Raw genomic sequence first — 23,109 nt, 5'->3', positions numbered from 1 at the left:
GCACGATCTGAAGTTTCCGAACACTCTTCAAAGGTAGCCCCATGTAGAGAGCATTACAGTAGTCGAACCTTGAGGTGATGAGGGCATGAGTGACTGTGACCAGGTAGGGTTGTAACTGGTGCACCAGGCGAACCTGGACAAATGACCCCCTCACCACAGCTGAAAGATGGTTCTCTAATGTAAGCTGTGGATCGAGGAGGACGCCCAAGTTGCAAACCCTCTCTGAGGGGGTCAATAATTCCCCCCCCAGGGTAATGGATGGACAGATGGAATTGTCCTTGGGAGGCAAAACCCACAGCCACTCCATCTTATCAGGGTTGAGCTTGAGTCTGTTGACACCCATCCAGATCCCAACAGCCTCCAGGCACCGGCACATCACTTCCAATACCATCTAATGGGGGCTCCAATTAGAATTTCTATCCTTACCCCCCAAGCATTTCTCCTCTTGTCTGTCTCCCAGGTCTCCTGCAGGTAACCTCTGGATGGAGGAAGCTATCCTACATCTCTTATCCATTAGTGCCATCAAGCCTGTCCCCTCTTCCCAAAGAGGTCTGGGCTTCTACTCCATCCTCTGAGTCTTTGTGGTCCCTAAGACTTAGGGAGGATGGAGGGCTATTCAGGGCCTGAAACACCTAAATAATGACATCAGGTACAGAAAATTTAAGATGCACTCCCTTTCCTCTATTCTGACATCCATTTATTCAGGGGATTTCATGGCTTCCCTTGACCTGATGGAAGTTTATCTCCATATTTCCATTCTCAAGGGTCATAGACAATTCCTTCACTTTGCCTTCCAAGGCAGACATTACCAATATCGGGCCATGCCCTTTAGTCTGTCCTCTGCCCCTAGAGTTTTTACCAAACTCCTGGGTTCCCTAGCAGATCACATACGAGCTAGCCCAATTCATATACAATGCTATTTGGATGACATATTAATTCACAGTCCAGACTAGGCACCCTGTCAGACCTCAGGACCTCCATGTTGGTCTTACAACAACATGGATTTTCAATTAATATATCCAAAAGCCACCTTGTTCCATCCACTACTCTCCAACACCTGGGAACAGTGATAGATTCTGTCCAGACCAGGGTATTCCTTTCTCCTGAAAGGCGATATTAGAGAACTCATCTCCAAGTCAAATTACAAAGGAGAGTGCCTATTTCCACTCTTTCTTCCCTCCTGGGGAAGATGGTCTCTTGCATTGGGATAATACCCTGGCCACGCCTCCATGCCAGAGACCTTCAATGGTTTCTGTTACGCTTCCAGAGGTCAGGGAACAGCAACTCTTCATGCAACATCACTATTCTGCCGCCCATCTTGCGATCTCTATCATAGTGGCTCTCCTCTGCCCTGGACAAGGGCCCCCTGTTCAGGATTCTAAACCAATTCACCATCACCATGGATGCCAGCCTGTTGGGCTGGGGAGCCCATGCAACAGGTTTGATTGCACAGGGCACGTGGTCAGTGGAGGAGATCTCTTGACCAATAAATTGGCTAGAAATGAGGATGGTCTTCCTGGCTCTCAAGCAGTTCAGGCAACACATCAGAAACCAACAGTCCAGATTTTGATGGACAACATTTATTTATTTATTTATTTATTTATTTATTTATTTATTTATTTATTTATTTATTTATTTATTCATTCATTCATTCATTTATTTATTTGTTTGTTTGTTTGTTTATTATTAAACATGGCCACGAAGAGCCATATCTGCTGCCAGGGAGGTACTCGTTCCAAAACCCTAATGCAGGAAGCTCTGAAACTGGGTCTCTGGGTGGAAAGACACCTCCAATCCCTGACAGCTGACCATATTTCAGGAGCTCTCAATATTCAGGTGGACTGGCTCTCCTGCAAAGCCCTGGACCTGGGATAGTGGATGCTATACCCAGATCTATTCCAGCAGATCTGCTTGAAGTTCGGTCTCCCATCTCTAGACCTATTTGCGACCGCCGACAACTCACAACTCCCTCAATTCTACTCCAGGTTCCCATCTCCGGTAGCGGAGGTTATCAATGCCTTCCTGTCCTTGGGATCTACTCTATGCCTTTCCCCCAATCCCAATAATTCCAGACCTGATTCACAAAATCATCCTTGAAAAAGCTCAGCTGATCATAGTGGCTCCACTCTGGCCATGCCACACCTGGTTCACAGACCTACAACATCTATCCGTTGAGGTCCCTTGGCAACTCCCTGTTTCAGGGGATATGCTGCAGCAGGGTGCCTCTCATCATCCCAACCCGGGGTGGTTCCACCTGACCATTTGGCGGTTATCCAGTGTGATCTAGATTTACAAGGTTACGATCCAGATGCCGGAGGTACTAATACCACTCTATAATGCCCTAGTCAGACCACACCTAGAATACTGCATTCAATTCTAGTCACCTGCCAGCTGAGATTGTGAATGCCCCATCACTCAACACATTCAAAAGGAAATCTGGCTGGGGTGGTGCAGGGTTTCCTGCTTGAGCAGGGTTTGGACTTGATGACCTGCAAAATCCCTTTCAACTATAATAATAAATAAATATAAATAAATAAAAGTTACTGTATATAAACAGGGAGCAAACTCACCAGCCCTGAAGTTGTTACCTAGCTGATTAATAAAATGTCTGCAAGAAAAAACAACAAAGTTCGGGGAATAGCAAGGACTCCATTGTATTGATATTTGCATTCATTGTGGTGGTTATTTATGCATTTTATTACATTTTATTGCATTTGCTTCAAAAATTCAAGGTGATATCCTTATCTCTTAGGTATGTTGAATGATGAATATTATGAGACTGGAGAATTAATCACAAATGTGTAGGAATATCATATAAATATTATAACTTTCATGTTTGCACTAGACTTGATAAATAAATACATGATTATATTATTTACAAGAGGATGTTATCATACGTTGTTAATTTGGTGGCATATTGTTTGCTACAGATGCCCTTGGATTAGGTCATTGTATTAATCGCTCAGTGAATTTCAATGGTTGAAGGTAGATTTGAACCTGAGTATACATGTACTTAGTCAAACAATTTATTCATAACACTGGGAAATATTCACAGAACTGTTACACATTGCCTCTCTGAAACCTCCATATAATTTATGATTTATATAACCCTAGAGTTTTTTCTTTATCATAATGGTATCTCTTTTTTGGAATAACTGTTTTAATTTGTATCCTGAAGGTAGATCAGCTAATAGTTGATCAGTTGATAGTCTATTCCCATGATGGCAAATCTATGCCACCTGTGCCAGAAATGGCATGCAGAGCCATCTTTCTGGGTACGCAAGCTGTCACCCATTGCTCTTCTGGCATGCTGGCCACCTGGTCTTTGAGCATGCCGACCAGCTGGTCTTCATGCATGTGGGACCACAGGAAACTGTAAGAGCAGCCACCCGGGAAAATGATCCTCTGGTTTCTGGTGCACACCAGTTAGCTGGTCTTCACATGTGCATCCGCACCAGAAACTGGAAGACAAGGTGGCTGGTGTGCATGTGCATGCCAAAAACCTGAAGGTCTTCCTGGTAGCTGCTATTCTGATTTCCAGCACCCATGTGCATGCATGTTCCTATTTTGGCACTTTGTGCCGAAAAGGTTCTCCAACACTAACCTAGATTATGACAGTGATATAGTTTGCTTTTCACATAGTTTTATGTTGGCTTTTATTTATGACGATAAGTGGGAAATGAAACCCAACAATAGTATTTAGCTGTTACATCTTTGTATTTTACTTATACATTGAAAATATTTCAAATCCAGTGCTGAATGGAATTGAAAAAATATTTTGAACATAACAAAGGAAGGAGCACATTTAATTATTGTTTATAGTGTATCAGAATCTTTGCTGAAACATGCTTCTTCTAAATATGGCTATTGGCTTACTTTACTAAACACCCCAGAAATATAAATGTATTTTACATTATTAAAGGAAGGAAAAGAACTCAACTGAGAGCTTGTTCTCTTATAGACATTTAGCCTCAGGCTCACATTATCCCAATTTTAAATACTGCTATGCATAAAGGAATGTGAATGATTTGATGATATATACAGAATGGTTTTGTTGATTTTATGACTGTCACTGCTGTGGAGTAGTGTGGTATCTGAAAAAGACTACTGCTTTTCATTCATGGACCAGAATACCTCCGGAACCGCCTTCTACCATACGAATCCCAGCGGAGTTGGCCTTCTCCGGGTCCTGTCGACTAAACAATGTCGTTTGGCAGGCTCCAGGGGAAGAGCCTTCTCTGTGGCGGCCCCAGCCCTCTGGAATCAACTCCCCCCAGAGATTAGAACTGCCCCCACCCTCCTTGTCTTTCACAAATTACTCAAGATCCACCTATATCGCTAGGCATGGGGGAATTGAGACACCTCCCCCAGGCTTTTATATTTTATGTTTGGTATGTGTGTGTTGTATGGTTTTAAATGATGGGGTTTTATATGTTTTTTCTTTTTAATATTAGATTTGTTCCATTGTAATATTGTTTTTTATTATTGTTGTGAGCCGCCCCGAGTCTTCGGAGAGGGGCGGCATACAAATCTAATATATTATTATTATTATTATTATTATTATTATTATGCACACTTTTAAAAAGGGTATGTGTCATTTTAAGTCTATCCTCAGGCCAAATGTTTCATATTTATATTTATTAGAATATTGATTAAAACAATTGTAGATGACATGCTTGTATTTTGTTATGGATGTCAAAGGACAGATTAAAAATGCATGAATTATGAATGATGGAATTACTTACCACAGAAGAAATATAACTAAATAAAGATCCAGCACTTAAACATAAAGAAGTAAAAGACTGAGCAATGTAAACCAAAATAATTTAATTTGCTTAATGTTCAGGTTATAAACCTGAGGGGGAAAGTATCATTGTCTGACATTTATTTTTATTACAGCTAAAGGCCAACCACATTATCTTAATAAACACAAACTCAGCACCTAAACATGAATCCCCCCTCCACATATATATTCTTTAACCTGCATTAAATCACGGCAGTCTGAGTAGCAGTTCTCTCCTCACTGTTACTAAACACTATTAAACAAGATTATATGATGCTCTGGGTAATGTTGTCATTATTATTTGATAAGTACAAGAAAATAAGGTAATCCAAATTGTATGGAAATATCACCGGAATTGGAGCAATGTAATTGAATTGACTACCTGTACAAAAACTGCAGTGTAAAAAAAAAAATCAATAACATTTTCAATTGTTCATAATCTGCTAGTGAACAAACATATCTCTCTGTATAACTGTTTATGGAAACTTATGAACCCATGCTTTTGTAATACTCTATTTGTTTTGATATCAAATCGATATAATAAGGTTTTCTACAATATTATTCAGTCTCTAGCTTCACTGCCTCAGGAGTTAATTATCTTGCTGAAAATCTTAAAAACTTTAAACTGTTGTTACATAGATGTTGCTACTCACTTGTAGTCCAAGAAAAGAAGCAGTATATAGCAGAGGTCCACAGAACCTAGTCTTAACAGTGGTCTGTTTTCCCTGGGATGTAAAGCTCTAAATAAAGATGTAGAGTCCCAGACCCAATGAGGAAAAAAATATTTTTCAGCAATAACGAGTAATGCCAAACTGGATTCCAGTTTCTCCCTCACCTGACTTCCAATGGTAAAACTAATTAGACATATACAGTGGTACCTCTACTTAAGAACGCCTCTACTTAAGAACTTTTCTAGATAAGAACCAGGTGTTCAAGATTTTTTTGCCTCTACTTAAGAACCATTTCTACTTAAGAACCCAAGCCAGGAAAAATTTCCCAGGAAATTTGAGAACAGCATGAAGCCCGGGCAATTTGCTGCCATTCCCCCTTTAATCCCAGCTGTCTGGGCTGCCAGAGGAGCCTTTTGGTGACGCTTAGGGAGATTTTAGCAGTCCAGAGTGAACAAAGCATTTTCCTTTCTCTGGGCACATGAACAGGGAATAAACTTCTGCCAGAGTCCAGAGAAAAGAAATTCTCCCTTCACTCTGGGCAGCCAAGGAGTCACCACAGCGAAGGAAAGATGGCGGCTACAAAGCAAGCGAGCGAGAGGAGAGGGGAGCCCTTTAGCATGGGAAGGAAGAGGCAGCAGATAGCAGCAGCAGCAGCAGCCAGTATATGGGAAGCAGCCTCGTGCTGGGTGTATTGGAGGCACGTGCTCCTCCTGCCGCCTCAGAGTCCTTTTTTTAAAGCCTTAACATTTTGGCTTTTTTAAATTCACCTTACCTCACATTCTTCCTTCAGCAGTGACTCTCCTCCTCCTCTTCTTCCTCTGCCTCCTCCCACCCAAATTCCAAACTTTTTTTTCCTAATGGGTTTGCATGCATTATTTGCTTTTACATTGATTCCTATGGGAAAAATTGCTTCTACTTAAGAATGTTTCTACTTAAGAACCTGGTCATGGAACGAATTAAGTTCTTAAGTAGAGGTACCATTGTACCTTAGAAGTTGCAAAACTACTCTAAGAAATCTATACAATAGCAATAACACTTGGACTTTACTGCCCTCTTAAGTGTTTTACAGTGTCAGCATATTGCCCCCAACAATCTGGGTCCTCATTTTACTGACTTTGGTTAGATGAAAAGCTAAGTCAACCTTGAGTCGGTGAGATTTGAAATGCTAAATTACTGGCAGTTGGCAGTCAGCAGAACTCTTAATCCATCTACATATGTTGTAGTCTATCCCACTTTTTTCCAATTTGTAGAGTAGTAGGTTTATCAAAAGCTTTACTAAAGTCCAAGTATATTAGGTCTATCGCACTACGCTGGTCTATTGATTTGGTTATGGTGTTAAAAATTATATGAGATTGGTTTAGCATGATATATTCCTGACAAACCCATGTTGGCTGTTGGTTATTATCTTGTTTGCTTCTAGTTAGTGGTAGTACTTGCTCTATCAGTGTTCTGATTTCTGGTAGAACTTTAGCTATTACAAATAACTCTTACTAAATGCAGTATTTCATAAACAAAGAAACTCCATCTTTATTATCTTCCCTTGTGTATTCAAAATACAGTTCATACTAGCACATTCCTCTTCCTCCTGTTATCTTTCTTAAATGCATTCCTCCCAGCCTCCTCCGTTTAACAAGATTTATGTACTCACAGCATGATTCAAAAACAGCAGAAATGACTGTAAAATAACACAGAATGCATTTGCTTGCTTGGGAGCTGAACGGAAATACCTTTCATTTTAGTCCTACAACATTAAAACTCCACCCTTCTTCCCCCCTGACCCCCTGACATACCAAATACATCACTCCAGTTTTTAACCCATTCCTCCCCTTAATATCTTCTTCTAAACACCTGTTCCTTACATTTTTGGACCCTTCTGAATTTAGGATTGACCCAGCGAACATCTGGTTCTTCTTCGCTAGATTCTGGACTCATAGCAACATCCTGTGGCTGGCCTCCCACCTGTTCTACTACCTGTAACCCCAGGCCCACCACTAATTAATAAACACTATCTGTATCCATGTCCTCAAGTTCTTCATCATCATCCAACTGATCAGGAGTATGTACAACAATCAGTATGGGATATGGTTTTCTTATAACAGTTATCCACAATATTTTCTGCTTGATTGTTTGTCTGGTGTTAATCCCTGCTTATCTGGATGTTTCCTGGTGGGGAGGGTGTATTCTTGAATTTTTGTTTCCTCCTTTTTATTGTACTTTTTGAATGGTGTGTAAATATAGTTTATTTCTATGTTTCTATTGATGATTGATTTGCCTGATTGCAAAGTTTTTCCCCTAGGATTTTGGATTTAGTTTGGCCTAGGATGTTCACAGTTTCCCAGTTGAAACTATGGTTGAGTCTGTCCATATGAAATTAAGGAATTTTTATTGTGTCTTCTGACTGTTATTTGCTCTGGTAGTCTTCTACTTGTCTATCCTACATAGTGGCTCTTATAGAAGATGACTCCAGTTTTGGGGTGTGGCTTATTTTGTAGATGTGGCTTGCTGGGCATGTGACCAGGTGGGAGTAGCTTGACGATCATGTGACTGGCTTAAAGGTGGCCAACTTGACGTCACTCACGTCAAGGGTTTGGGTTGGGGTTAGGGTGCTGGCCTCTCCTCACCTCAAAGAGGATTTCCCTATATATTTACTATTACTGAACATCCAAAATATACTATTTAATTCTATGTATATATGCCATATGTATATATATTACACACAGGTGCACAAAAATATACATTATCTACTATATAAACTGTATGTGCATGTGCACACACACACACACACACACATGCACAGTTCTTCTAAAATTATACACACATACACATTCAACCTCATTTACTGCAATAGGAAAAACATACCCAGAGCCCAGAAGGGAAAAAAAGAAAAAAAATCAATTTTTTTCCTACCAGTTCTGACTGTACTTGTTCTGACCATACCTGTAGCAGCCCATCATTGATTTAAGTGCTATTGCTATTATTTTATTTTCATTTTTTATTTGTATTTATGTGTATACTGCCTTTATTATTTTTAGAGATAAAAAGGAAGAAGAATTTAAAAATGGGTAGGCTAATGATTTTATGTATTTAATGATTATATTATATTTTATTATTACACTGGGATAAACAGTGACAAGAAAATGAAGTATGGGTTATGGCAAATTAAAAAAGAGGAAAAAGATTGAGAAGAATGAGAAAAAAAGAAAAAAGAAAAAGGGAAAAAATTGGGGTACAAGGTAACAAGAAAGAAATTGGGGAAAGATGGAAAGGGAAAGTTGAAATTAGAGGGAAATGGTTGAAAATATATTATTTTTTTGTTTTTATTATATATACTTTTCAGTATATTGTAAGTAATATAAGCATTAATGAAAATATGAAAATTGCTATGACTGATTACATTTAAATTTTGTTTTGTTCTTTATTATAGGTATTAAAAATTTAGATTCTTAATATAAGCAAATACAATTATTAATGAAAACATGAAAATTGCTGATGATTAAGTGGAAGAAATATTTAAAAATGGATGGAATATAAATGAGTTAAAACTTTAATTTTTGGAGGAGTGGGTTTTTTGATTGTTATATAATAATTATTGTGTTTGCTTCTTTTTTCTTTCTTTTGTTATGTTAGATATATCAATGGGATATAAATGGATATAAATGTGACTAATTGATTAAGTTTAAGACATTGTAATAATTTATATAATTGAAGTGAAGATTAATGAGATTTGGATGAAATTTTGAGTTAATGAATATATATGTGTTGTGGAGCCTCTCCGCTGGCAGGTGGGGAGGGGCCTTCCGAGGGGGGATGGTGTTGTGGTTCAGCCTGAGGCTGCTCAGGGACCAGCTGTGTCTCTGCTGGCTCCATGCCCGGAGGAGGATGACAGTGAAGAGGAGGGGGGCTGAGCAGTCGGATGGGGGAGGGGACAGCCAGGAATGGGATGAGGATGAACAGCATGAGAGCCCCGGCAGGGGGGGGGGCTCTCCCAGCCAATAGCTTGGAATCATTAGGGGATGACGCACAAGCTGCCATTGACATGCAACAGAGACGTTCAGAGCAAAGAAAGGAGCAGTTAAAGAAATATTATAACCATTGAATTAGAAACAGCTGGGTTTGGGTGTGGTCCTCATCAGCAGGGTTTAAAAGGTAGGCAAGCCCTTGAAGCCATGTGGGGTGTTATCAATTGGAGTTATGGTGTCCTGCTTTGTTCTCGGCGTCTCTGTTCCTGGCTTGTGGCCCAGCAGTTTGGAAGACCCGTGGGAGGTGTAGGTCTGCTATCTACAGCCTCGGCTTGGCAGCAAGAATCCTGTATTGCTGCATGGACTTTTGCCTTCGTGGATATATCTGAAGATACAGCATTTTCCTGTTTGTAAGGACATTTTCTGTTACCTGTGTTTTTCTTGAATTGTATAAACTGCCTTTGCCTTTTACCGGTGTGTTTGGCTTCTCTTTTTGGGTTGGTATTGGCTTCTGGAGTGACCCAGACAGAACAATATGGTACTAGCAGGTGGAAGAAAAATCATGATGAAAATGAAAGATATGATATTCAAGAAACCTATTAGTTAGGTTTATTAATAAGAGAAATATTTATAAAGAATTTATATTATATTAGTTATTGGTTATTACTTATGGATAAGAATGGACTTGTTAATAGGTAATAGGTTTTAGTTATTAGGTAAGGTGACCAAATTTTTAACATTGGTAAAGTGGGACACCATTGATGGGGGTGGGTAGTCTTGGTTAAAAATTTGGTCTATATGGAACAAAAAAATATCTTTCTTTTTTTCTCCCTCTCTTCCTCCCTTTCTCTCTCGTTCTCTCTCTCCCCTCCCTCCCTCCCTCTTTCTTTCTTTCTTTCTTTCTCTTCCTTCCTTCCTCTCTCTTTTCTCTCTCTCTCTTTCCGTCCTTCCCTCCCTCTCTCTCTTTCCCTCTATCTTCCTCTCCCCTTTCTCTCTATTTTTCTCTTTCTCCTTCCCTCTTTCTCTCTCTCTCTCTCTTTTTCTCTCTTCCTTCCTCTCTTTTTCTCTCATCCTCCCTCCCCTTTTCTCCATTTCTCTATCTTTCTCTCCATCCTTCTTTCTTCCTTTGATTATCCAGATGATGAAATTAGGAAGGAGGCAGCATAAGTTTAGCAACATATATCAAACACTAGGATATGGGTTTGTGAATTTGTATATGAAATTGTGTTTGAAAAGAAGATATATGTTTGAGCTTTATTGAAGATATATAATGTTATAAGCATGTTTGTTATTGTGGATATTTTTTTAAAAAAAATTGCAAAAATCTACAACAATTTTGTGAGTGGGTTGGCCTGAGAGACAATGACTAGCCCAGGCCTTCCAGTGTTTTCCATGTGGGACTACAACTCACAGTCTCCTACTTTCTAGTTAGATGCCTTAACATCTAAACCAAACTGATTTTAGCAACTGGCTCTCTTAAGGAGTCCTGGATATTTTAATTAAGCAAGTAAGGGTTTTACAATATTTTAGTGGTTTGGGCTGTTTGTTGTGTGTTCTTTGTAATTTTTTCATTATTCTCTCTGTTTCTTCTGTTTTCTCACTAAAATTCAACATAACTGTAGCATGTCTTTATCTGACTTTTACAGTAGGTGTGGTTCCTATACCATCATCCATATTTTTCTCAGACAACATTCTTATATATAAAGGCGCCGTGTGCTACTTTCAGTTTATATTATGACAAAGTCTGTTTAATATATTATAAATCTTACATGTTAAAAATCAGATAACAAATCTCAAAGATGAATAGAAAATGTGAAAAAAAAACACCAAACCTATAAATTATTTAATGTATGTTGCTTTACAGTACAATCCTATTGATGTTTCTCAGGAATCTGTCTTACTGAATTCAGCTATATAACTGTATAATCAACAAATAAATAAACCTTAAAAATACATCAGAGTAAGTTTTTTTGTTCCATGCATTGCACATTTTTAAGTCTTCAGATTTCCTATGTAAAATTCATTTGACTTAAGGTTATTATCTTAATAGATCATGCAGTATTGCTATAGAAATAAGAATATGTACCACCAGGGTATTGTTGAATCCCTCAATAAGCCCATTATCTTTCCTTTTCAGCAATAAAAAACACTCTGTTTTTAAAGTGTTTCAACAGAACCTGTTAAAGAGAATTTATCAGTATTCATATAGTGACCCCTGTATAGATGCATGCATGTATTCATTATTGCACTTATACCCTGTCATAGCTCTAAAGGACTCTTGGCAATTCACAATAACAATTCCAAATTCATGATTAACATCTAAATAAGTAAAACATCATAAATCCATCAATTTATAAACTCACCCGTTTCAAAACATCTTCTAGAAGAGCTTGTGTTTAGCTGCTTCTACAAGACAATCACAAAAGGAGTTAACATAATTTTGTATGGGAGGCCAATCCAAAGTTCCAGTGTTGCTAGTGAGAAGTACTATCTCTGACTCTCCCCACCCCTCTCACTTCCTGAAAATAGGAAGCACCAGCAATTTGTCCTGGCATATCAAACTCGGCTAGTGAGAGAATGAGGATTTTAAGTGCTTTAGAGATCAGCACTTCAAATTGTTTCCATAAGCCTATTGATAATAAGAGCAGTGCTATCAATGTGGGTGTAATGACTACATATGGGCCAATTCACTTTGAATCAACTATAGATTCTAAATGGTTTTGAAGGACAATCCCATTTGGAGTGCATTGCAGTATTCAAGAAGAATAGTGACAAGCCTGAAGTCACTACTGTAAAATTGTTTTGCCCTAAGGTAGTGCTACAATTGGTATATCACCTAGAGCTGGGCAAAGGCCATGGCTTTCTTCTGCTGTTCCAATGAGAACCTCACATCCAGCAGGAATCCCAAATCATAGACCTGGTACTTTTCACTGTCTTTGCACAGTTTACTTATATCATTTCAGCAACAATACTGAATACAATGGTTCATATGCATAGTTAGTGATTTATTCTATATTGAATTTAAATGTTATCTACCTGTCACTGAATCATCAGAAAATTTGTTGACAATTCCTATCCTAACTCTGTTTCAAGTCCCTGCCAATCATCTGTTTTGCCTCTAAGGAAATATGACAATGTCTAGCTGGCTTGAGGCTGCTCTTGGATGATGTTCAAGTAAAGGCAAAAGTTTTAATTTAACAACTACACAGCTAAGAGTGATACAGTGATCCCCCGTTTATTGCGTCCCCAACCATTGCGAACAGGGTACTTCGCTATTTTTCAACCCGGAAGTCAAAATACCATCTACGCATGCGTGCCCGTAGCACGCATGCGTACATGGCAACCGGCTTCCCTGGGTCTTCCCCCTCTTGCTGGCGTCAGCGAGGAGTTTCCCCACCGCCCACGCAAACTCCTCGCTGCCGCCCGCCCTTCGCCCGCCCACGCGGTTCATTCTCGCCGCTTTTGAGCTGAGTCCGGAAGAGAATTCGCTCCCGGACTCAGCTCGAAAGCGCCGATAGCCAGCGCGGAGGAGCCGTTCGCTAGCGCTGGCTCTCGGCGCTTTTGAGCTGAGTCCGGAAGAGAATTCGCTCCCGGACTCAGCTCGAAAGCGCCGATAGCCAGCGCGGAGGAGCCGTTCGCTAGCGCTGGCTCTCGGCGCTTTTGAGCTGAGTCCGGAAGAGAATTCGCTCCCGGACTCAGCTCGAAAGCGCCGATAGCCAGCGCGGAGGAGCCGTTCGCTAGCGCTGGCTCTCGGCGCTTTTGAGCTGAGTCCGGAAGAGAATTCGCTCCCGGACTCAGCTCGAAAGCGCCGATAGCCAGCGCGGAGGAGCCGTTCGCTAGCGCTGGCTCTCGGCGCTTTTGAGCTGAGTCCGGAAGAGAATTCGCTCCCGGACTCAGCTCGAAAGCGCCGATAGCCAGCGCGGAGGAGCCGTTCGCTAGCGCTGGCTCTCGGCGCTTTTGAGCTGAGTCCGGAAGAGAATTCACTCCCGGACTCAGCTCGAAAGCGCCGAGAGCCAGCGCGGAGGAGCCGAAGATTGGGGGCGGCGCGGCTATTTTAAAATGTCGCCGCCGGCATGGGGGGCTTGCCAGCACCCCCCCGGACCCCCAACCCGGGTTTGGGGGGCTGCTAGGACGCCCCCCATGCCGGCGGCAAACAGCCGCGCCGCCCCCAATCTTCGGTTCCTCGCTAGCGCTGTGGGAGTAAAAACACCATCTGCACATGCGTAGATGGTGTTTTTACTTCCGCAGCGCTACTTCGCGAAAACCCGCTCGTTGCGGGGGGGTCCTGGAACGGAACCCTCGCAACGAGCGGGGGATCACTGTATATGCCTGTGTTATTTTGACCTGGAGATGAGATAAAAGCAATGTAAAAGGGGCAGGGGTGTGCTACTGCCCAGACAGGGGGGGACGGACGCAGTGGGGTAGTGAAAATGGAGCTCCACCCCTGAGCACCCAATTTGTACTGAAAGAGGTTGAAAGAAAATGCATGGTGTCCTGCATAAGCCACGGCCACAGTGTGGTATTAAAAATTTTGATAGCCCTTCACTGAAAAGGGGCATAGAAGGAAAAGGAGCATGTAATTTGTAGGTTCACCATACATCATTGAAATCCTAGGACAATCTTGTTATTCTAGAATAACTAATTTCTCATTTATTACATGCACATTTAGAACTATAACACATTGAAGAAATATATTGAAATGTATGGTTTTCAAAGCAATTTTCTATCAAGGAGATTGCTATAATCACTCTGAATAAAACTTGTACTAGTTCCTGTGCATTTAAGACATAGCTTTAGAAAGTAGGTTACATTAGGTTGCTAGGTAACCAGAAAGGAAACCTAGCAACTGCTGCTGTTGGTTATATAAAATCCAGGGAAAGACACCAATCCCTTTATTATTTTTAGTTCTCTGATTTAGGCTTAAATTCTGTGTGTACATTCCTCAGAGTAAGCCACATTGAATACAAAGAACCTTATATATGTGGACATGAGAGGATAACATTACAAAAGAATTATCTATATGAATATTTCTACTTTGTCAATAGTGTTTCTGATAATAGATATTTGCCTTATGGTTTCCCCCTTTTTCTGTGTTATATAATGCATAAATTCTCAGGGAAATAAATATTGCATTTGGGAATAAAAAAATATTAAATGCTGTACAGTTCCTTTTGCAATTTAGGGGGAAAAGTAATTGACATTTTTTTCTTAAGAAAATGTAAATTGCAGTGGTGAAGTCAAAATGTTTTTACTACCGGTTCTATGGGTGTAACTTGGTGGGCATGGTGTGGCTTGGGGAGGCATGGCTTTGGGGGTGTGGCAGGGGAAGGATACTGCAAAATCTCCATTCCATCCATACTCCTGGGGGAAGGATATTGCAAAATCTCGATTGCCACTCCACTCTGGGCCCAGCCAGAGGTGGTATTTGCCAGTTCTTCGAACTATTCAAAATTTCCGCTAATGGTTCTTCCACTACTCAAAATATGCGCTACTGATTCTTCAGAACCTGCTGGATTTTACCCCTGGTTTATTTATTTATCTTATATATTTTTGTTTTGTTTTTTTAAATTAATATTTTTATTGATTTTTATAATATAAAACACACACACAACATATAACATCACTGAGCACATGTTATATCTTATATATTTTTGTACATTACAAAATTATTCCCATTTAAGAAAATAGGATAACAACTGTCACTATTCAGTTATGTTTTGGAGATCTAATTTCTTTTTTCCCTTTTGTAAAATGGATGTAAATATTACTCATCTTCTACATCTTATGGCTGTATTAAATAAGTCAGAAGGAAAATGCAAAAATGATGCCATAACAGGGAGTCCAACAATTAGTCTGAAATGATGAAGAATGTTGCAGTACAAATCCTGCATAGGTTAGCCAGACCTTTCACAGCCAAGAGAAAAATACATACAAAAGAAATAATATATTGGAATATCATGCCACTAAATTGCAATCTAGTTTCCTTAAACTGTTAGATCTGAAAATCTGATTTAATCACCAGAGATGAACACTTCATTCAGTCCTAATCCAATTTCTATCTGTATTGTCAGAGCAAACTGGACTGTTAACTTTATTCCTGTTTGCTGTTTGTTTCCAAATAGGGTTTCCAGATAACCCGATGCACTGACACAGCTCCAGTTTAATGTTTGCATCTGTGTTTGTTCACAGCTCTGAGGAAAGGCTAGATGTCTGGTTTAATCTTTGGCATTTTTTTTGCCAGAACAGAATTCTCTCTAAAAACTGAAGAATTTCTTTCAGATGTCAAAAATATTGAACAAGCTAGATCAATGATTAATGGTTCAAATCCAGTTTTTGTTTATCTTGTAGATTTCTATGATTATTCTCCTTCCTAAGTATATTTAAATGATTAAGATTATTCAAATGACGAAAAAAAGTTTTCTGGAAATGTGCAGTTGTTTGTGGGTTTTTTTAATAATCAGTCCTTAACACTCAAAGTTGCCTTTTTAAATATAGCATCCCTGATACTTTATTATCAGATTATTTGTAAGTAAATATATTTTTCAAATATATGAATGTTATTATATTTATTCCAATATAATATAAATATAATATATATAAATGTTATTGAAAATATGATGGAAAATTCTGGATGCTTGTGCAAATTTGAAACAGATTGTTTCAGTCTCAAGATAATCTAAAGAAGATTTCTTTTATATCATAGTTGCAACATACAGTTAAAGCTAGGTTGGTATACAGTATATCAAGTGGCTCTAGAGATACAGATAACATGAACAAAATATTTTTCTTATACTATGGGCCTTTCAGTTAATTATCGAAAAAAGGTGTCCTAAAAAAGAAAGGAACTAGAAAAGATCAATGATCAAAAATTCCATATTAATTTGGATTTTTTTTTAAAGTCATAATGCTAGCTGAATCAAATTTCATTATCATAATCCTCTGGGAAAGAACATAATTTGAACTTTTACATTTATGTAAACTGGCTTTGAACCTTTGAACCTTCACACTCTTAGTAAAATAATTGAGGAAATAGGTTTTGAGGCTTTGAAAGTATTAAAAGTTGATATTTTGGACTTGGAAGAGGACGAGTTAAGATTTGGATGTTTATGGTATGCTAAAACTAAGGTGAATATAGATTTTAAAAATAATTTTCTTAGACATACCATATTGCGAACGTGTAACAGATATAAATTTAGGCTGTGCCCAAAAATACTTCTGTGGTTCTCAGCACAGGAAGCATTTTATAGACAAGAAATGATTACTAAGCACACATGGTTGACTGACTGTGACATATTAGAATTTTGTCAAAATGAATATAGAGTAAAAAGAGAAGAACTGATCATAGAAGGATATTCATTTTAATTTCATATGTCCAATTATTAGAAAGATTTAAAGTGGATAAAAGAATATTTGGTTTTGAAGACTGAATTTGTGAGGGAAATGTGTACAATATATTGCAGGAGAGACGGAGTAATGACACGGACACAAGAGCTGGATTTAAACTGGGTCATTTTTATTAATAATAAATTAGCATAATTTATTTAATTAAATTAGCATAAATTAGCATAAATTCACATGCGTAACTATGACCCAAATAATGGACCTGCAGGGTCAAACAAATACTTCCGGGGCGGAAAATGACGTCAGATAAACTTCCTGGGCAACTAATGGGCATAGCTCGATGCTAGTCCAGGTGAGGGACCCCTCCCTCACCTGAGACCATGCCATGCACTTGCATGAGGGGGGTCCCGCCGGCTAACCCCTAACAGGGGACTTAAAGGTGCGGGACCCAAAGACAGGTTCCCCCCAACTGCTCAGGTCGCTTCCACTACAAGCTTGGAGAGAACCTGTCAATCATCCCCAAAGATGCCCAAGGAAGAACACGCAGTTGCTAAACCACCACCCAGTTTTTCGCCCCTAACCTGCCACGGAGCGGGGGTCAGATCTCTATCTTGGCCCCCCGACTCCCCCCTCTAGCTGCGCCAGCTCACGCAGAGACCGCTGCAGGTCCTGTAAGAAAATGGCGTTCCCCTGTTCTGACAGGTGAACGCCATCGGCCTGGTAAAGCCACGGCCGATCTACAGTGATGAGGGGATGGGCCACTACAACCCCACCTAATTCCCTGACTATTCTGCCCATGGCCTTATTTACTCTACGCCTGACCCGGTGAATGGCCCTAAGGGAAATGGCGTCCCTCCACACGATCCTGGGGAGGATCTCTGACCACACCACTTGCGTGGCGGGCCACACAGAGCGAAGCCGTCGCAGGTCTTCACTCGCCTGGATGATCAGCGGTAGACCACCAAGCAGGCACAGGTCATTGCCACCGAGGTGCAAGACCAGCCATCTGGGCGCAGCAATGGGATGCCGCCCTCCCAGACCAACCTGGGCACGACCTTGGGAAGCCACCCGCCCAGTACTGCTGGGTGCAGCCGTGGGATGCTGCCCCCCCAGCAACGCCGGCAGGAGTCCCTCCCACCGCATACCTCTTCGGCCCATCCAAACGACCTTGACCCACCGTCCCAATGACAACTGGGTCCCGATGGCGCTTCTGGCTGCTGAGCGGCCGGCCCAAAATATCATGCTGTGGCCACACAGCAGCGCTGTCGGTTTTGCGTTGGCATGGGGATCTGAAAGAGGACACACAGAGAGGTTACCTAGCCTAAGCCCTGCCTAGAATCCACAGCGGGCCTAACATAACCCAAATATGCCGCTGACCACCAGCGGCCGATCTCCCGAATCCGCTGGGCCGGAAAACCAGAAAGTGCTGCGGTAGTGGCGGCGCCGATACAGAACGAATGCGTTCCATAACCGGCGGGATCCATGCCTACCTGTGCCATTGTCCTGGACACTAACGCCCAGAATTGATAATGGGTCAGAGGGGTACCGTCCAGATGCCTAAAAAGGTACCCTTGCCCTGACCCACGTAAACTACAGTAGTGCTGCAAGGCGGCCACCGGACACACAGACTGGTCGGCGGCCGCGCTTAGCTCAATACAAACCCCTCTGTGCAGCTGATCTGTCTTAGAATGCCTTACTACAAGGGATACCCCCCCCCCGCCTGAAGGCCAGATCAGCATGCTGGAAGGCACGGAGCGAGGTGTCAGCTTGAGAGGAGGCCATGGCCTCACTGACCCTGAGGGCCTCAAAAAACAGGACACAAGTCGCTGCCCTAAAAAGACGGGCCTCGTACAAGGAGGCACACAGACTGTCTAAAGCCTGATTTATCAGGGACAGCTGCTGAACCATCAGGGCCCGACGAGTGTCACAAGGGGCTCCCAGTCACTCCCTCACCCAGCCTTCCAGAGTATTCGGAGAGGGGCGGCATACAAGTCCAACTAATAAATAATAAATAAATAAATAAATCTTCCGAATGCGGAAGTCACCAGAAAATTCTCTAAACCCCCCCCCCCGCCTTGGACAGAAAGGCGAGGCTGGCTAACCTGGACCTAATAGTCCTAACTGAAAGGCCACACTGCCTAAGCTGGACACAAAATTCTGCCAGGTGCTCAACTGGGGCAGGCCAACTATGAGGGTAACCCCTACCCTGCCTGAAATCCCCAAACTCCTTACCTGCACGCTGGTAAGCCTGCAGGGTGCCTGGAGCTACCGAGATGGCAATAGCCCTGGAGGCCTCGTCTCTCCACCGCTCGGGAGCCTGCCCAGGCTCCAAAGGTGGTCTGGGAATGCCTCTGGCTACTCCCGGGTCCATGGGGCCAGGGTCCGAAACCTGGACAACTGACCACGGGACAAGGCGTCAGCGACCCCGTTATCTAACCCGGGGACATGCCTAGCTAAAAACAAGGTGTTTAGGGACAAGGACCTGTGCACAAAATGGCGGACAAGCCGCATGACCCTGTCACTTTTAGAGGACAGGGCGTTCACAACAAGGACAACCGCTAGGTTGTCACACCAAAAATGCACAGTCTTGTCCCTAAACTGCTCACCCCAAAGCTCTAGGGCCACTATCAAGGGGAAGAGCTCCAAAAAAGTCAAATCCTTAACCAATGAAGAGGCACTCCATTCCGGAGGCCAAACCGACCAGCACCACTGGTCACCTAACACTACCCCAAAACCACAAGTCCCCGCAGCATCGGAGCAGAGCTGCAACTCAGCTTCCAAAAGAAGCTCGTGCCTCCAAAAAGACAACCCATTAAATTGGTCCCAGAACTCCCACCACACGCTGAGGTCAGCTCTGACCCCTGCACACAAGCGGGTACGATGATGGGGCAAACGGAGCCCCTTCATCGCAGTGTATAACCTCCTAGAAAAGGCCCTACCTGGCACAACTACCCGGCAGGCAAAATTAAGTATCCCAGCTAGTTCCTGGAGCTGCGAGACAGTAACCTTCCTGCATCCCAGGACCTCATCGAGCTTACCCTTGATTTTAATCAACTTATCCAGGGGCAATCTAGAAGATTGCTCCACTGAGTCCAATTCAATACCAAGGAAGGTAATCCTGGTGGCGGGGCCTTCGGTCTTCTCGGAGGCTAAAGGCACCCCCAACTGAGCACAAAGGGCTTCGAAGTCCCGCATCAGAGCAAAACATTGCTCTGAACGCGCAGGCCCCGCCAGCAAGAAATCATCAAGGTAGTGAACGACCGTACCCAGACCACTGCGCCTCCTGAGCGCCCACTCCAAGAAGGTGCTAAAGCTCTCAAAAAGAGAGCATGAGACAGAGCAACCCATGGGTAAAGCCCTGTCCACATAAAACCCACCTTCGAAGCGGAAGCCCAACAGCTCGAAGTCGTCTGGGTGTATGGGGAGGAGCCGGAATGCCGACTTAATGTCGCATTTACCCATAAGGGCTCCAACCCCACACTTCCTAACCATGGCCACGGCCGCATCACAGGATGTGTACCGGACTGAACAAAGTTCGTCAGGAATGAAATCATTCACTGACTTCCCCTTAGGAAAAGACAAGTGGTGAATCAACCTAAATTCACCACTCGCCTTTTTGGGGACCACCCCCAATGGGGATACTCTAAGAGTCAGGAAGGGCGGCTCCGGGAAAGGTCCTAGGACTCTGCCCTCGGCCACCTCCTTCCGAATCTTTTCCCTAACAATGTCTTCATGTCCCACAACCGACCTAAGGTTGTCGGACATGAAGGCCTGCCTATCCCCCACCTAAGGGATCCTAAATCCCTTGGAAAAACCTAGCAAGAGAGCAGCCGCTCTCGAGCGAGGGTGGTAGTCAATCAACCAACCCTCAAGTGCTTTTAAATTAATTGGGCTGGGCCCCTTTTCCCCCAGTGGGTGGGGGAGGTTTTGCCGGACCCCCACCCTTCTTTTCTGCCCCCTTCTTGGGCCGGGGGCACACGGAAGAGGCATGGTTCCCCCCACAATTCCCGCATGCATGTTTGTACTTGCAAAAGGGACGAAAACACGCCCCTTTTGCCGCAAACTCATGACACGCAGGGGAGGCACCCCTCCCCGCTCCCGCCGTAGCCGCCTTGGCTGGCGTGGAAGCCGCGGGCTCCTCTTCCATAAAATGACCGCTATCGGTCCTATCGCACCCTTCCTTGCCGGACATATAGGTGGCCTGGAACCATAGGTCCGGCACCACCATATCCCAGGGCAGGGAGGGGTCATGAGCTATCCTCATTCGAAAACCCTTGTCATAATGACGCCAGATAGTACCTTTGTACTCAAAATGAGCCCTGGCGATCAAGTCAATATATTTAAGCAGGGAGGCAGACCTAAACGGTTGCCTTTGAATGACAACTGAAGCGTAAGTCAGAAAAGCGTACAGCCATGAGCTGAAACACTTGGTGACTTTGGGCTTCTTGGTCTTTTCCCCGGGCACTACGTCCTTGTCCTGTTTGGGGACCTCCCTGTTCAATAGGGAGAAGAGGTCAACATACTCCCCCCTCCAAATCGCCTCCTTCACCGACGGGTGGAGGTGGTACCCTAGGGGAGTGGCTGGCAGCCCACATGGAATGGCCCCAGTCTTAATGCTGGCGAACGGGTCCCACACGGTGGAGGCCCCCGTTCCCAACACCCCAAGCCCCGGTGGGTACACCAAAGGGGGCGGGGGCATAATAGCGGACGCTGGAGGGGTCCAACCCCCCACCCCAGGCCCCAGTGGAAAAACTACCCCCGGCGCTACTGCCGGTGGAGCCGGCGGGGACCAAACCTGGCCACATGTGCCTGACAGGGGCCCCATGAAACTAGCCCCGGTCCCCAAACCCGGCGGGTTAAGCCCTGAACTGGGTAAGGGGAGGAGCGAAGTGTTGGACATGAGTGGTGCAGCCTCACCTGCCCCATACGGGGAGGATGACATCCACGGGGGGCCCATCCATGCTGGGCCCTGGAACGCCATCTGCCCCGACTGGGCCATCTGCCCGGTCTGGGCCATCTGCCCGGTTTGGGCCATCTGCCCGGTTTGGGCCATCTGCCTGGCCTGGGCCACCTCCTCCTCCGGATCTCTTCCCCAGGCCGCCAATGCAGGCAGGGGAGGCCCGCCCGGGCCCGATTCGGACCGCCAACGCTCCAACTCATCCAGCCTCTCCAGGACCCTAGCCCAAGAGAGAGAGGGAGAAACATCGGGGTGAGGGGCTGTGGGCATAAATCCCACCACCCCCTCTAATGGGACCACCCCAGAGGGCACCTCCATGCTGGCCCGAGCCCGGGCCGAAGGCCTAAGGGCCCTCCTAGGCCGCACTGCTGGTGGGGCCGGAGGGGCCCTGGCTTGCCTCTTCTTGGGGGCCATCCCCGCTGCTGCTAATGCAAAAGGCTAAGTTGGCACTCCAACCCCCGATCCCTGGCAATAAGGCCACAGACCCTACCAGGGAGAGGCCCAGCAACGCCCCCCAAGGCTGAAGAACCCCCAACTATGCCCCCCCCAAATGCTACCAGTGGCACCAGCAGCCGGACGCCCCCTCCCCCTGGGCAGAGCCCCACAAAGCCCCCTCCCAGCCGGGAACGCCCGAGTTCACCCTTCCCCCTCGAGCCCGAGGGGGACCAAACAACACCAGCGCCGCCGCGCTCGACCGCTCTCCGCTGCCGCCGAAGCTGCAAGGATCGCTGAAGGCCTTCTCGCCGAAAACACGCCACAAAATGGCGGCCGCTGCACGAGGCCGCTCCAAAATGGCTGCCGTGAGCAGAACTCAGCCAAGTGTCTGCTCGGGGCAAATGGTCCGGGCGAAAAGGCTGAGCCCGGGCCTACACGCCCTTAAATAGGGCCAGCAAGCCCCGCCCGGACCAATCAGCAGTCAGGCCTTGTTGGCCTGACTCTCGGGCGAAGTCTCGCCTCGCGAGACTTCGCCCGAGCACCAAGATGGCGGCCGCCAGGGGTTCGGTGTCTTCCCGGCCCTCCCGCAAACGCTGCCGGTGGGTAAGTCCCCCAGCGCTATTATCATATGAGTGCTAACGTGTATAAATGTTTATAATAGAGAAAGAAAAAGTGAGATAGTGTATGATAAAATGGGCTAAAACTTTAGTTATAATGTACATATGGATTAGTGAGAGAATATGTAGTAGAAAAGATTGAAACGTATATTGTATTACTGTGTTTCCTTTTTGGGCCCCAAAATAAGCACTAGGACTTATTTTCAGGGAGTGTCTTTTCCTACCTATGTATGAGATATCCACTTCTTTTGCTTGTTCATGGCAGGGCAGGAGGCTGTGCAGTGCATCAGTGCTGCTGCCATGAGGTAGGGGGCATTGGGTTGCCCAATGTGCCCCACACCAACTT

Source organism: Erythrolamprus reginae, chromosome 7 (genome assembly GCF_031021105.1).
Source record: "Erythrolamprus reginae isolate rEryReg1 chromosome 7, rEryReg1.hap1, whole genome shotgun sequence".
In the NCBI taxonomy this organism is placed as follows: Eukaryota; Metazoa; Chordata; class Lepidosauria; order Squamata; family Dipsadidae; genus Erythrolamprus; species Erythrolamprus reginae.
Note: the sequence above shows the minus strand (reverse complement) of the source record.